Below are 12,846 nucleotides of genomic sequence, written 5' to 3' on the forward strand. Positions count from 1 at the left end.
TAAGCCTTAATTAAAGATGGGAAGAGAGTTATGCTTGACTGTGCTTGATTTGGGAGCAGTTGCATTTTTTGGCTTAGGTGCAGCCACTCTGCAGTGAAGGTCTCTAGGGCTTATCCCGTATCCAGCCCACTTGTTGAATGACATTCCAGTCACCTACAGTGAATAATTCCATGCTTTCCTCCCTCCATCCTGCAATATAACAGCTCACTATTTCAGAGGCAGAGATGCCAAGGGCCAGTGGAATGGGACAAGTGCTGGGCTGGAAGAGTCCCAGGGGTGACTTTGGGCCAGCCATGGACCCTCTACCTGTTGTGTCATGCATGGTTGTTGTGAGATTGAAATCGAAGGAGGATTTTGGGTTCCCTGCAGGGAAGAAGGCAGAATATGAGGAAGCATAATCTAGTCAAGGCTGATTCCTATTTGTAGCTGAACAGCTATGCAAATGCAGTCGTTACTTCCTATGAGGCATGCATAATCTGGTATTCTGCACTGTGCGGCTTTTGGGTGGGCCTCTTCCTCGCCTCCACCATCAGCCCAAAAGAGCAGGCAAGGGCAGTGGAAATGATCCCAGCTGTGCTTTGGACCTCACCTTGCGGGATCTCACCTGGGACTCCTTACTACCCTCCATAAGCCAGGGCAATGACAGTCCAGCTCACAGTGAGTTTGCCAGCCAGAGTCAGTGTGTGTGCGCACGCGCGGCTCTTGTCCACTGCCTCCCCAGTCCTGAACAGGGCTTGAAGAGTCAGCAGAGAGTAGTGGGGAAGCTTCTAAGAGCTGTCCCTCAGTGCCACTTGGACACATTATCAGCACTTGCCCAGAAAAGCTTGGCCGGTGTGGCCCAGCACTTGCTCATCCAGACGGCTCATAAGCCACATCCAAGCCATTCTGACAAAGCCTTCCTGCCTTGACACCTGTTCAAAGGAAGCCTGTTGCTGTTGGAATCATTCTTCAGGTGGAAGATCTGCTGCACCCAAGAGGATGGGACCAGCAGAGTTTCCTCTGAATGCCCCCACAACCCTGCACATTTTTAGTAAGAAATTAATTTAGACCTCTTTGTGTCTAATCGCTTTCAGAGCAGATTCATTTGCCTTTGCAAGCAAGAACCTCCACAATCTAATCTTTGAAACGATTACAATATTCACAACTTCCCAACTGATTTGGACAAATTATTCCTGGGCTTTCCAAAACTCAAAGAAGCTATTGTGAAAAAAGAAGTAGGCACAGAAGAGAGAAAAAGAAAAGAAATCTGTTAAGCATATAAAGTTTACTCCGAAAAATATGAATAACTTACTGCTCTGCTTTTCTTTGGCATAATAGTTGGGTTTTAAAAAGTCTGCTGCTTGTTTCAGTAAATTTTCACTTTTATTCTGAGTTGGCTTTTTTCCCCATCAACCCTTTTAGCATAAGCCAGGTGTCAACAGAAGGCTCCGCATGTTTGTGATCATTAAGCAGCATTAAAAGCTATCATTGAGTCACAGAATGAAATGAGAACATTGGGTAGTCTGCTACCTGCAAAGTAATTATTGTCTGACACATTTACAGTCCCTGAACTAACAATCCGATTTTACACAGCAAAAGGTACATTGTGTTACATTACAAAATCTTACTGTGATTTTCATAGTTAGGATTTGCATTAAGTTAATTTAATTTAAATACACAGAGAAGCATCCAGTTGCTGTTCTTATCACTGTAGCAAACCTCGCAGAGGAGAAAAATAGTAACAAATATGATTTTGCAAATAATTTGGCAATGTGGTGTGAAATCATTTCCAAACATAAGCTTCTTTCATATTTACCCTGACTATGCCTTCTAAATAAACCGGGAGACATTGGGCATTTATGAATTCTCTGGTCGGATTCAGGATCTGCCTTCTCTGGAAAAAGGTGCAGCTGCATGATATTCCCAGCCCCCAGTCCCTGGATTGCATCTCACCCTATTCTCCTAACTCTGCAGAAAATTTTCTGAGGTCTGCAGGTACTAGTGTGAGAAGGTTGGATGCAGTTCTTAGCTTCCATTGGTTCAGTTGCCCGTAACTAAATCAAAATCCAACTGATACGCCCCAACACACATTGTTATCTTATCTCTAAACAGGTTGCATTTTCTTCTTTTAAAAATGAAATCGTATTGCTTTCCAGGATTGTTTTAAAAATGCAAGGGAGCTAGGAAAAAATACATAACTCCGAAAAGGATTTTTCTTTAGAGGAAGCATTTATATATTGGAGATCAATTTTCTGATAGGATTCTGTACTCTCTATGGATACCTTGTAATTTTAACTATCACAAATGCCAGAAATAAGGATAGATATTCAGTACTCAAGTCATGATTAATAGGCTGTTAAAACTAATATAAAGATTTCCATTGCTTTTGGGATGCAGCTGACACTTAAGAATATGCTCTTCTGACCATTTCATTTGACAAATGCATTGCAGAGTTAACTAAATTTGCAAAAATCCAGACAGGCCAATGTTCTGAACCAGTGGTTTCCTCTGGAGATGGAAGACTTACCATGCCAGCGTGAGACTTCCGGAGTGGCTAAAATTAGAGGGCGATCTAGGCAGTGACCCCTCCCACTGTGTTTCATCCCTCTCCCCACTTTAACTAAGAAAAAGGAAAAAATCTTCACTGAACAGCCCCCAGCTTCTCCATGGTGACTACCTGTTTGTTTCTACTGTTTCTACACCACTAAGAATTAAAAGGTTCCTGAAGGGCCTGTTGCTCCAACACTATCACAGGAACTCCTGGAGCTACTGGCAGTGCAGTGGGTTCAGTTACACAACTGAGCATGTGCGAACTCCTGCACATGCTCAGAGCATTTCTGCTGAGTGGAAAGCCTTTGAGCTCTGCTTGGCGCCCAGCCCTAGGCAGTGCCAGTGCCCCTCATGAGAGGGGAGCTGATGCCTAGCTGACCAATCAGAGAATGACTCCTTCCCTCCTCAAAGGAGGGGGCCATGGGGAGGGTCGAGGCACACAGCAGCCACTAGAGGCACAGCTGGCCCTTCCTCCAGGAGCAGCTTTGAGACAGGCATGGTTGACATGTTTATAACCCGCAGAGAGCTTTGGCTACTGGGATTTATAAAAATGAAATACATACATACATACGTAAGTAAAGGTCTTATTTAACCTTTCAAAGGGTTGTTGTGTCTGTTCAAAAGACTTCTTTTCTTGGCAGACCTGGGGATATTGTGTGTTTTTCTAATTATTACCATTATCACTATTATTATCATGATCATTATTATGGGTTCAGGTATGTTGGTTTTACATTAGGTTTTAGCATGATTTTCAATAAATCTAAACAATAAACCAACAGAAAATCCTAAAAATAAAATATGATAAAACACTATAGTTTTCTTGCATGGGATTTGAGCAGATTGATTATACTAGATACCTATGAAATGTATATTTCTATATATTTTATGCAAAGGAAGATACGTTACTATTTGTAAGCAGGTAGAGGCAGAGGCAGAACTTATGGTTAAAAACTGCTCATTCAAAAGCCAAAAATAACATTAAGTCCTCAACCCACTGTGTTATTGAAGGTGGGAGTTCATTATTCCGATGCTGAAATATGAATTTTTTAGCTGTAGGGTAAAGAAAATCCATTCTGGTTGATCTTACATTAATTTTCAAGAAGCAGATAGATAGTTAAGAAAACCACACACAATGGCCAATATAAAAGAACTTTCCATTACAAAGTTTATCCATATTATTACCTCACCCGAAAACTGCCAAAGCATATAGACAGGAGAAGCAATAGCTGTAGGAGAGCTCCAGCAGCTAGTTGATTTAGACAGAAAATTAAAAAAGAAAGCAAGCTTTTCCTGAATTAGACATAACCTGAGATCTGCTAACCCTTCTGAGGTGGAAGGCAATTTAGCAATCCATTTGCTGGTAAAGACAACACACTCCAATTCAGCTCCAGTTCATTATTCCATTCTTGCTTAAGTGTCCTGTACCAAAGTTTTCTCCCTTCATGCATTCAAGGCAGCAGACCGTTTTTCCTTGCATAAGCTCATCATTAACCAAAGAATATCCAACAAACATCCCTTGCAGAATGCATGCACGGCATTGTTTGTTGGACCCAATCTAAACAACTACTTCTGGAAACCCTCCTTCTGAATATGTCTGGGCCTGATCCCTTCTGAAGGGCCCATTTGCAAGCAAGCCCACCTTTCCTCTATCTGCCTGTCCTCTAGTTGGTATTCCTTCCCTTCCCAAAGCAGCATCATGGGGTCAAAAGTTTTACTAGATTCTGACTCTAAGAGCTACTCTCCCATGTCCTCACCTGGCACCTGCACATCTTGGCTATGCTTGGAGCGTGTCTGAGTGCTTGGGAAGAGTGGCCTTGAGACAAGCAGCATTTCTGTCATCTCAAAGTCTGGAAACTCGGATTCCCAAGCTCCCTTCATCTCCTTCCCTTCATCCTCCATCTCAGAGTTCAGATTGGTGTGACCCAGGAGGGTGTGCTAAGAACAACCGCCACCCTCATTCCCAACATTAAGGATCTAGCTATCCTATTCCTTCACTAATAATAGATATTTATAAATCCAGCCCATGAGTCCATGTATCTGGTTGACCTTGATAAATACATTTACTGAAGGTGAATTTGAAGCTGAAAAACTGGCAGTATAAAACCTAGATTCTAGCAGATGTTATTTTAATAAGATTATTGCCATTGAAACCACAGCGAATCATATTTGGCACACAAAGCAGAACATGGCAAAATATTCCCCCATGGAGTTATTGTTTCATGGAATTATGGATCAAAGTGCAATTGATGCAGTCTTATACACCACACTTCTCTTCCAGCCAACTGTGAGAGGTAGGTCAAGAGCCCAAACAATTAAGGGAGAGGATCCAGTTTTGAAATTCCAAAACCAGCTAGGGTGGAGAGCTGAAAATTAAGCAGAAACCCTCTAATTTTAGTTGTAGCTGTTGTTACATACTGCCAGTTAGTATCTGACTTATGCAGGGGAACTCTGTTTTTGGGGTGGGAATGTGTTGAATTTCCTGGGCTTGGCTTCCTGGACTCCAGCCTGCTTCCCTGTAGCCATAAGTCTGACTTACTGGCAGGTACACTGAGCATGTGCACAAGTACCTTCAGGAAGCGACCCGTAATTGTAACTGTGTAACTGGACTTCCTGGACATTCATGGACCTCCTTTTAGCTTGGCTTGCTTCCTAAGCAAGGGCAGAGCATGAAAAGAAGTCCAGTGGACAAGGTGGGCTGGATTCCGGGGAGGATCTTTGCAGCTCTATTTATGAAGACCCAATGAATGAACATCCTCCTGTCCTTCACAGCACTTGTAAACTTCCACCATGGCATCAATCCAGCTCATAGCTGCTCTTCCATTTCTTTTTCTGCCTTCAACTTTCTTTAACATCCTTATTGTCTTCTCCAGTGAGTCTTACCTTCTCATGATGTACGCAAAATACAACAGTCTCATTTTTGTCAGTTTTGCTTCCAGGGAGCATTCTGACTTGATTTATCTGGGTCATACCTATTTGTCTTTCTGTCAGTCCGGAGTATTCTCAAAGCTCTCCTCCAGCACCATCAATTTTCTTCCTGTCAGCTTTCTTCACTGTTCAGCCTCCATACCCAAACAGAGTGATCAGGAAATGCAGTGGTGTGGATGATCTTGGCCTTTGTCTCCAGTGAAACATCCTCACACTTGATGATCTTAGTTCCTTCCTTACCTCCCTTTCAAGTCTCAGTCCTCTTCTAATTTCTTGGCTGCAGTCTCCATTTAAAATAATGATTGAGCCAAACTATGCAAAATCTTTCACAATTTCAATATCTCCACTGTTGGCTTTAAAAACTCTGTAATTCTTCTGTAGGCATGACTTTTGTTTTTGTAATATTCTGCTGTTTTCTTTCACTTTAACCGGGAGACATTTCATTTCATTGCTGCTTTCTGCCAGTAATATGGTATCATCTGCCTCCCTTAAATTAGTGATGTATCTTGTGCCAGTTTTCACTCCTCCTTTCTCTGATCTTAATCCAACTTTCCTTATGATATGTTCTGCGATAGGCAGATAAAATACACCCTTGACTGAAACATTTTCTTAAAGGAACCCATTCTCTGTCTCCATATTCTGTCCTAGAAGTAGCTTCTTGTCTGTGGTGCAGGTTACATATCAGTGCTATGGATCATTTCTTTCAGAAACATCCATCAATTCTTGTGATCCACACAATCAAAAGGAATTGTAATGAATAATTCTTACCGATCCTTTTGCCAAGGCCTCAGGCAAGCAAGAGAGGAGATCAACGTAGAAAGGTAGGAAGGTGTCCTAAAGCAGTTGAGACTCTGCCATTTAGTCCACTGTCTCTGCTTGACTGGCTCTCCACTGTCTCAGGAGAATCTTTCCTATTATCTACTACTTGATCCTTTTAAATGGAAATGTCAGAGGTTGAACCTGAGACTTTCTGGTGTTCTTATACTGAGATAAATATCAAATTAGTAGCAGAAAGTGGGTGGTCTCTCTCTCTTTCTCAATATCTCTCTATCTGAGTTTCTATTTGGTCTCGCTATTCTTGGATATGGAATTTTACTGTGTGCTTCACTTGGGCAAAAAAATAAGATTATTCTTAAAATAGATATAAAGAGAGAGGGTGAAAACTGGTGTGATGTCAGGGTCAGAGTGGGACCGAGGAGACCTGGGTTCCACTGTGCACTCAGCTATGAACCTCATTGGGTGACTTTGGGCCTGTTATTGACTCACTGTCTAATTTGACTCACAGGATTCTTGTGAGTATAGAAGAAATCATGTAGCTCCCTTGAGCTTTTTGCAAAAGAAAAAAAAAAGATAGGCTATATATGTAAACTTGGTAAATATATTAAAGACACTATAGACATTATTAATAGCAATTACTGAAAATATGACTAAAAACGCTTTTCCTATGGTTTTTTCTGGGGTTGTTGTTGTTTTTTAATGACAATCATTTTGCAGGTGCCAGTCGATTCAATTATGAGTATATTAACACCATTAGAATGTACATTAAAATTTCCGCACCTTCCTAATCTTCTATTATTATTTCCTGTGAAGGAATTATCTGTCATCAAAAATCTGAGTAATGTAATTTGCTTTCTGCATGCAGGCACCAGGGAATAAAGTAGTAAAATGTGAGCAATCCGGATTCATACTCTGTGTGTGTTTGTGTGTACATAAATATTGGAGCTTATCTCCATCTTGCTATGGCATTCCTTGCAGATTTTAGCCACCTCTTTTTTTCTGGATTGCATTGGTACAGCGAGGATTGAAGGCTTTCCACCAGGGTGTGTCTGTGACAGGAATGTGCTTGATAGTGAAGGCTTCAATTCTGGAGGCCGGCCAAACACAGTGGCTTGGAAAGATGGAAACCCCATGGGAGGGCTGTGCTGTCTGTGCCACGAAATACCAGGTGCCGTGGCACTGAGAGTCTGCTCTCTAAATCTCATCGATACTCTTAACCAAAGGCACAATCTTCTGCAAGCTTGGGCAGAAAGATTCCCATGCCTCCCAGTGTGCCCAACACAGCCAGTTTGCTGGGGCATTCTGGAAGTTTCTTTGTATGGAAACATGGAATTGTGCCATAGAGGAAGCATGGATGTGAGTGCAACATTTCCCCAACGAAATGGCTGCTTAAACATTGGTCTGTTATCAGAAGTTTCTCCCATTTACATGAATTGTGATTGGCTTTGATTCCATTATTAGTGGAGTGCCCTTCCACCCCAAAAAAATCAACAATAATTGTGCTGTGGAGAACTTCCAGGAGAACTGTATGAGGGTTGTTTTTTTTTTTCATTGAGGGAACATTATGGACTTTTAATGAAGCCTGTTACTATACAGATGTATGTTGATCCTGTTATGAATGTATGAAAATCATTCTCAGCATCTTTAGGAAATGAGGATTCTTTTGAAAGAAGAAGTATTATGTTTTAATAAAGATATATAGATGCAGATACACACACAAACTTTGGATGCTGTCTCATTCACATGACTTTTTTTTTCTGGCAATAAGGATTTCCATCAGAAGTTCTCAAAAGTCAAATAGCATCATCCCATGCATCTTTTCGGTAACAACAGGAATGATGCATGAGCAATTAATATATTTTCCTGGTTCTGGACAAATACAAAGCATGATCTATACCTCATCAAATCCTCTGAGTGGACTAGATCCAGACTTAATAATGGGAAGCACAACTGGCTCGTTTGAGCCTGATAGATTTCTGATGATTGGAAGTGGGTTGAGTTGTTACGCTTCTCCTCCAGACTTCTAGCTCTAAGAAGGGTCATAATCTGCCCATTAAAAAATCCATTAAGGACATTTGTACAAATCATCGATCATTACGTACTTGGAGCAAATCAGCCCCCAAACCTACATGTGTCTAGCACACTTGGTCAAGTTGTACAAACTGGCGCCCCAAAACCTTATGGCCCTTGCAGAATCTGTACAAATCACACGAGGACTGCATGCTTCTCAGGTACTGATTTGCACAAATTGGCCAGTTTCACATATATTTTCTTAGTGGTTTCTTTTTAATGAGCAAATTGTGGCCTGGATCTACAAACAAGTCCAGAGTCAAGTTGCCCTGTAACCATGTGGGTGATCTTGTGCCAGTCACTGTCTCTCTGCCTGTCTCAAGAAATATGTACATAGCCTTGTTCTCCTTGAAGGACAAGGCACAATATATAATATCCTTTCTCCGCTATATCTTGCTGATACAGATCCAGCACTCTTTCAACCAATTCTCTTGTTCCAACCTCTCTGAATTTTTCTAGCTTTCTTTCCTTCTTTCACTCTTCCTTTGTCTGTCCCTCCTTCTATCTCTGGCTTTTATTTAATTACATATAGTTATTTCCCTTCCCCAATCAATCTAGAGGGTGGTTTCCTGTTCACTATTGCAACTTAAAATTTTACATCTTGATCTTCTCTTGAGCCACCTGTAAACTTTTGGCTTCCTGAGCAAATTTGCTGGAAGCATCCTGACTTCTGTAGTCTAAACTTTTGACCTTTTGGGCTCACCAGCGAACACACACATTTAACCTCATATCCAAACCTCAAACTAAATACAAAGATGGAGCACAGTTCTGTTCTTTGCCCAGGTGCAATGAAATTCAACGGGCATGATTCCCTCATATTACTCCTGGAAATTTATTTATTTTTTATTTTTTTTATTTTTCGATTTATAGCCTGCTTTTTTCCTACAAAGGGCTCAAGGCAGCTTACATCATTCTCCTCCTCCATCTTATCCCCACAACAACAACCCTGTGAGGTAGGTTGGGCTGAGAGTCTGTGACTGGCCCAAAGTCACCCAGTTGGCTCCGTGGCTGAGCGGGGACTAGAACCCAGATCGCCTGAGTCCCAGTCCCATGCTCTTAACCACTACAACCACACTAGCTCTCTATCCATCCAGTTCTAACAAACAGAAAACATAGCCACTTGTTGATTTCCAGTCATAACCAGTAGAAGGCACGGAGATTTGAATTTCTGAACTGAAATTCAGACTTGGACCAAAATGAAAGCAGAAAGCCTCCAAATGGGTCTAAACTAATTCACCAGATCTTAATCTACACCCAGTTTTGTGGTTGGTTCACTCTGCATTAACAAGCAGGCTGGTACAATAACTGGATACCCAAGCAAGCCCCAAAGTATGCAGAACTTCAAGGGTAAGCACCAAAATATTGACTTGTGCCTGGAAATAGCCAGCCAGCTAGTGAAATCCTTTCAATGCTAAGAAAATAGGTTCCCAATGACCAGTTCCAGTCAATTGCCTAGCTACTGTATTGTCAACCACCTACAGTTTTGAAAGAGTCTTCAGAAGCAGCCCCTTGTGTAATTAATTGCAATAGTCAACCCTCTTGATCCTGAGACAAAATAGTTATTTTGCTGGTTTTAATGAAAGAAAATGAGAGATGGTAAGTACAAGGGAGTGCCATAGGAGAGGTTCCTTTGTCCAATTAGCCAATGCCTTGCCAATCAAGAGCTGAAAACTTGACTCTTTATGGGCTGGTCCATGCAAAACTCGTGTTATTGTCATATGTTTTTGTTGTAAAATAAATGTGTTTTCATGTTCTTATATCTTACATAGGTCCTGTACTAGGAACGTACAGCGCATGGTCCCAGGGTTCCTTGGGGTGATGGGGCTTGAGTCAATCTGATTAGTTAGAAGAAAAGTAGCTAACCCTTGACCTTTGCACTTGGCTCTTGGTTCGCCTACACAGTTTTTTAGAACTGTTCAATGTGAATTGCATTCTGCTCATTATGTTTTTATGCCCTTTAACAATCTGCTCAAAAGGTCAGGTGATGAGTTATTTTATTTGAAAAGCAAAGCACATCACTGGCGCATATCAGCCGCCTAATGTTTGCTTGCAGGGTTATTTTTCTATGCAGAATTTGTTTACATATGCAAATGACTGTTTTTTTCCCCAGATCTGTTTTGCATATAGATCAATCAGGTTACCTTTCTTTCATTGGAAGCACTGGGGTTGTTTTAAATAACAGTTTCATTTTAATAACTGTTTTTGCACCCTCTCCCAGTCAGGCCTGCCTGTTGACACAACTAGCAAGTGGCTTTTGTGACACACATATATTAAGTGTCCCTCAGAAATGACACAACAAGGCTCCGTCTTTGACACGCATGGCATCAAATAATAACCACTTGGCATTAAATCTCAAGAGAGCTGTCTCACTGCTTTTGAAGGAGTAGTCTCCATAAGGGAACACATGCCTTTGTGATGTATTGATGCTTAAAATTAAATACCCAGCGCTGAATTAAGAGCAGGTGCTGAGCAACTATATCTTCTGAAGTTTCAGTTATTGTCACATAACAATGGAGTCATCTAGGGAGCACCTGGGTATATGACTTAAATCCTTTGGAAAATAGACATTTGAGGGATTTATATTCGAACTTGTATACCCATGGGACTTAGGGAGGAATTCCAGTTTGCTTGCCTCAGTTTTCCTCCTGCAAATGCTGAGTGAGTGTCCAGTCTCAAAACCAATTTCTGATTTCATGGGTTTTTTTTTAATATTATTAGTTAAGGATTTTGCAGTCTACTCCAGTTTCTCTAAATTTCACAATTTCACTTTCTCCTGAATATAAAGAACTTTGCAAATTTTGGCCAATTCATTATAAAAATATATTGAAATGAAATTTCACCCATTTGCACTGGCCAAATTCAACAGGCCCAGCCCTTCTAAGCATGGAGAGAATGATAATGTACCATAAAACTGATAAAGACGAGGAATCTGTCAGAAAACAGAAAGCTGGCTGCTAGGGATGGGCAAGGGCTCTGTTTGGGGGTGGGGATCCATTGGATTCCCTGGGGTTGGCTTCTCAGACTCCAGTCCACCTTGCAGCAAACATGAGTCTAAGTTGCTGGGAAGCATGCCCAGCATTCGCCCAGGAATCGAGCCCCACTCTCTGCACAAGCAACCTGTCTCTTGCATGACGAGCTGCTGCCAGCTGCGTCGGGTGCCGAAGAACGTCGGTCGCTGGTCACGGCACCTGCTGCGACCACTTGCAGCACCCTTCTTCTGTGCCCAGTGCTGCCACTCCTAGCTACACTGGGCAGGGAGGAAGGCTGGTCACTGGAAAGGGCAGCAGCCATGACCACTCACACTGCCCCACTTCCACACCTTGCAGGCACACATTGGTTGCTGCACCTGCTGGGGAAGGTTGCCGGTAGTGCAGCCAGGGGTCTGCAAGCCCTCTCAGGCGTCCTCTTGGCTCAGCTTGCTTTGCAGGACTGGGCTGAGCAGGAGAGAAGGTCCACAGGTGCTAGAAGGATGGATTGCAAAAGGGTTCATCCCAACCAGAGTGGCGTCTTTAATTAAGCCATAGTACTGTTGCATAATGTTGGATTCAAAGTCTTGTAAAGGTGACTTGGTGTGGCAACCAGAACTGTACACAAAGTTCTTTCCTTCCATGCTATTGTGTAAAGGCAGTATTACCTACCCAGTTATATTTTCAGTTTCTTTCCCATTATGTCCAGTATAGCATTAGTTTATTTGGTTATTCAAAAAAGAAAAAAGGAGAAAGAATGAGAGAGAGAGAGAGAGAGAGAGAGAGAGAGCGCGCGCGCGCGCGCGCGCGCGAGCGCTTTTGCATCATCTGACATTTGAGGAATGAAACTTGGAAGCCATTTTGTAATTTGGGCCTACTCAGTGATGGTACCTCAGTAGTGGAATGTTCCCTCCAGATAGGCAGACCTGTTACCTCCAATGTTATCATTTCAGTCCAAGGGGAAGAACTTGATTAATCTTTGCTTTTAAATTCACTGTGCTGTTTTGTAATGGTTTTTAATCCTGATAACTGCATGTCAACTGTGATTTTATATAGTGGTGTGTCAATGCTCTTCCTTGGTTTTATTGTAATTTTACTCCTTTGTAATCTGCCGTGGGAACCTGTTGAAGGGCATCCTTGCCTGCTTTCATTTTCAGCTCAGTTGATCTATCCATTTTTTGCGGGGGTCCTTTTCACAATACTTTTTCTGTGCAGTATTTCTGTCACTTTCCTGCCATCCGTAATAGCGCTCCCATGTTGCTTGAGATCTCATCAACCTCCTCTCCCATCAAGATTCCCTTCGATAGATGAATAGAGTCACATCAAGTCCCTTTCATCTCCCACAGTTTCCCTTCTTTGTACTGTTAGCTTTCCGTCTTCAGTAAGTTGATGTACTCATCATATACTGCCTTGCCGTAATTTTCCACACATGATGTCTGCTACCTGGAAGTGTCGAAATACAACCAGAAGTGAGTTGTACAATCTGCTGTACAAACATAAGAATGTAAGAGCATAAGAAAAGCTATGCTGGATCAGTCCATTTAGTCCACCACTCTTTTCCCATGGCAGCAAACCAGCT

General features: G+C 42.0%; 1 protein-coding gene across 2 annotated transcripts in view; it reads left to right on the plus strand.

Moving 5' to 3' along the window:
* The window catches only part of FHIT (fragile histidine triad diadenosine triphosphatase), a 797,037-nt gene that overhangs the window by 735,415 nt on the left and 48,776 nt on the right, over positions 1-12,846 (plus strand). The gene's annotated exons all lie outside the window — the stretch shown is intronic.

This window comes from Varanus komodoensis, unplaced genomic scaffold (genome assembly GCF_004798865.1).
Source record: "Varanus komodoensis strain SLA01 unplaced genomic scaffold, ASM479886v1 scaffold6_4, whole genome shotgun sequence".
NCBI lineage: Eukaryota > Metazoa > Chordata > Lepidosauria > Squamata > Varanidae > Varanus > Varanus komodoensis.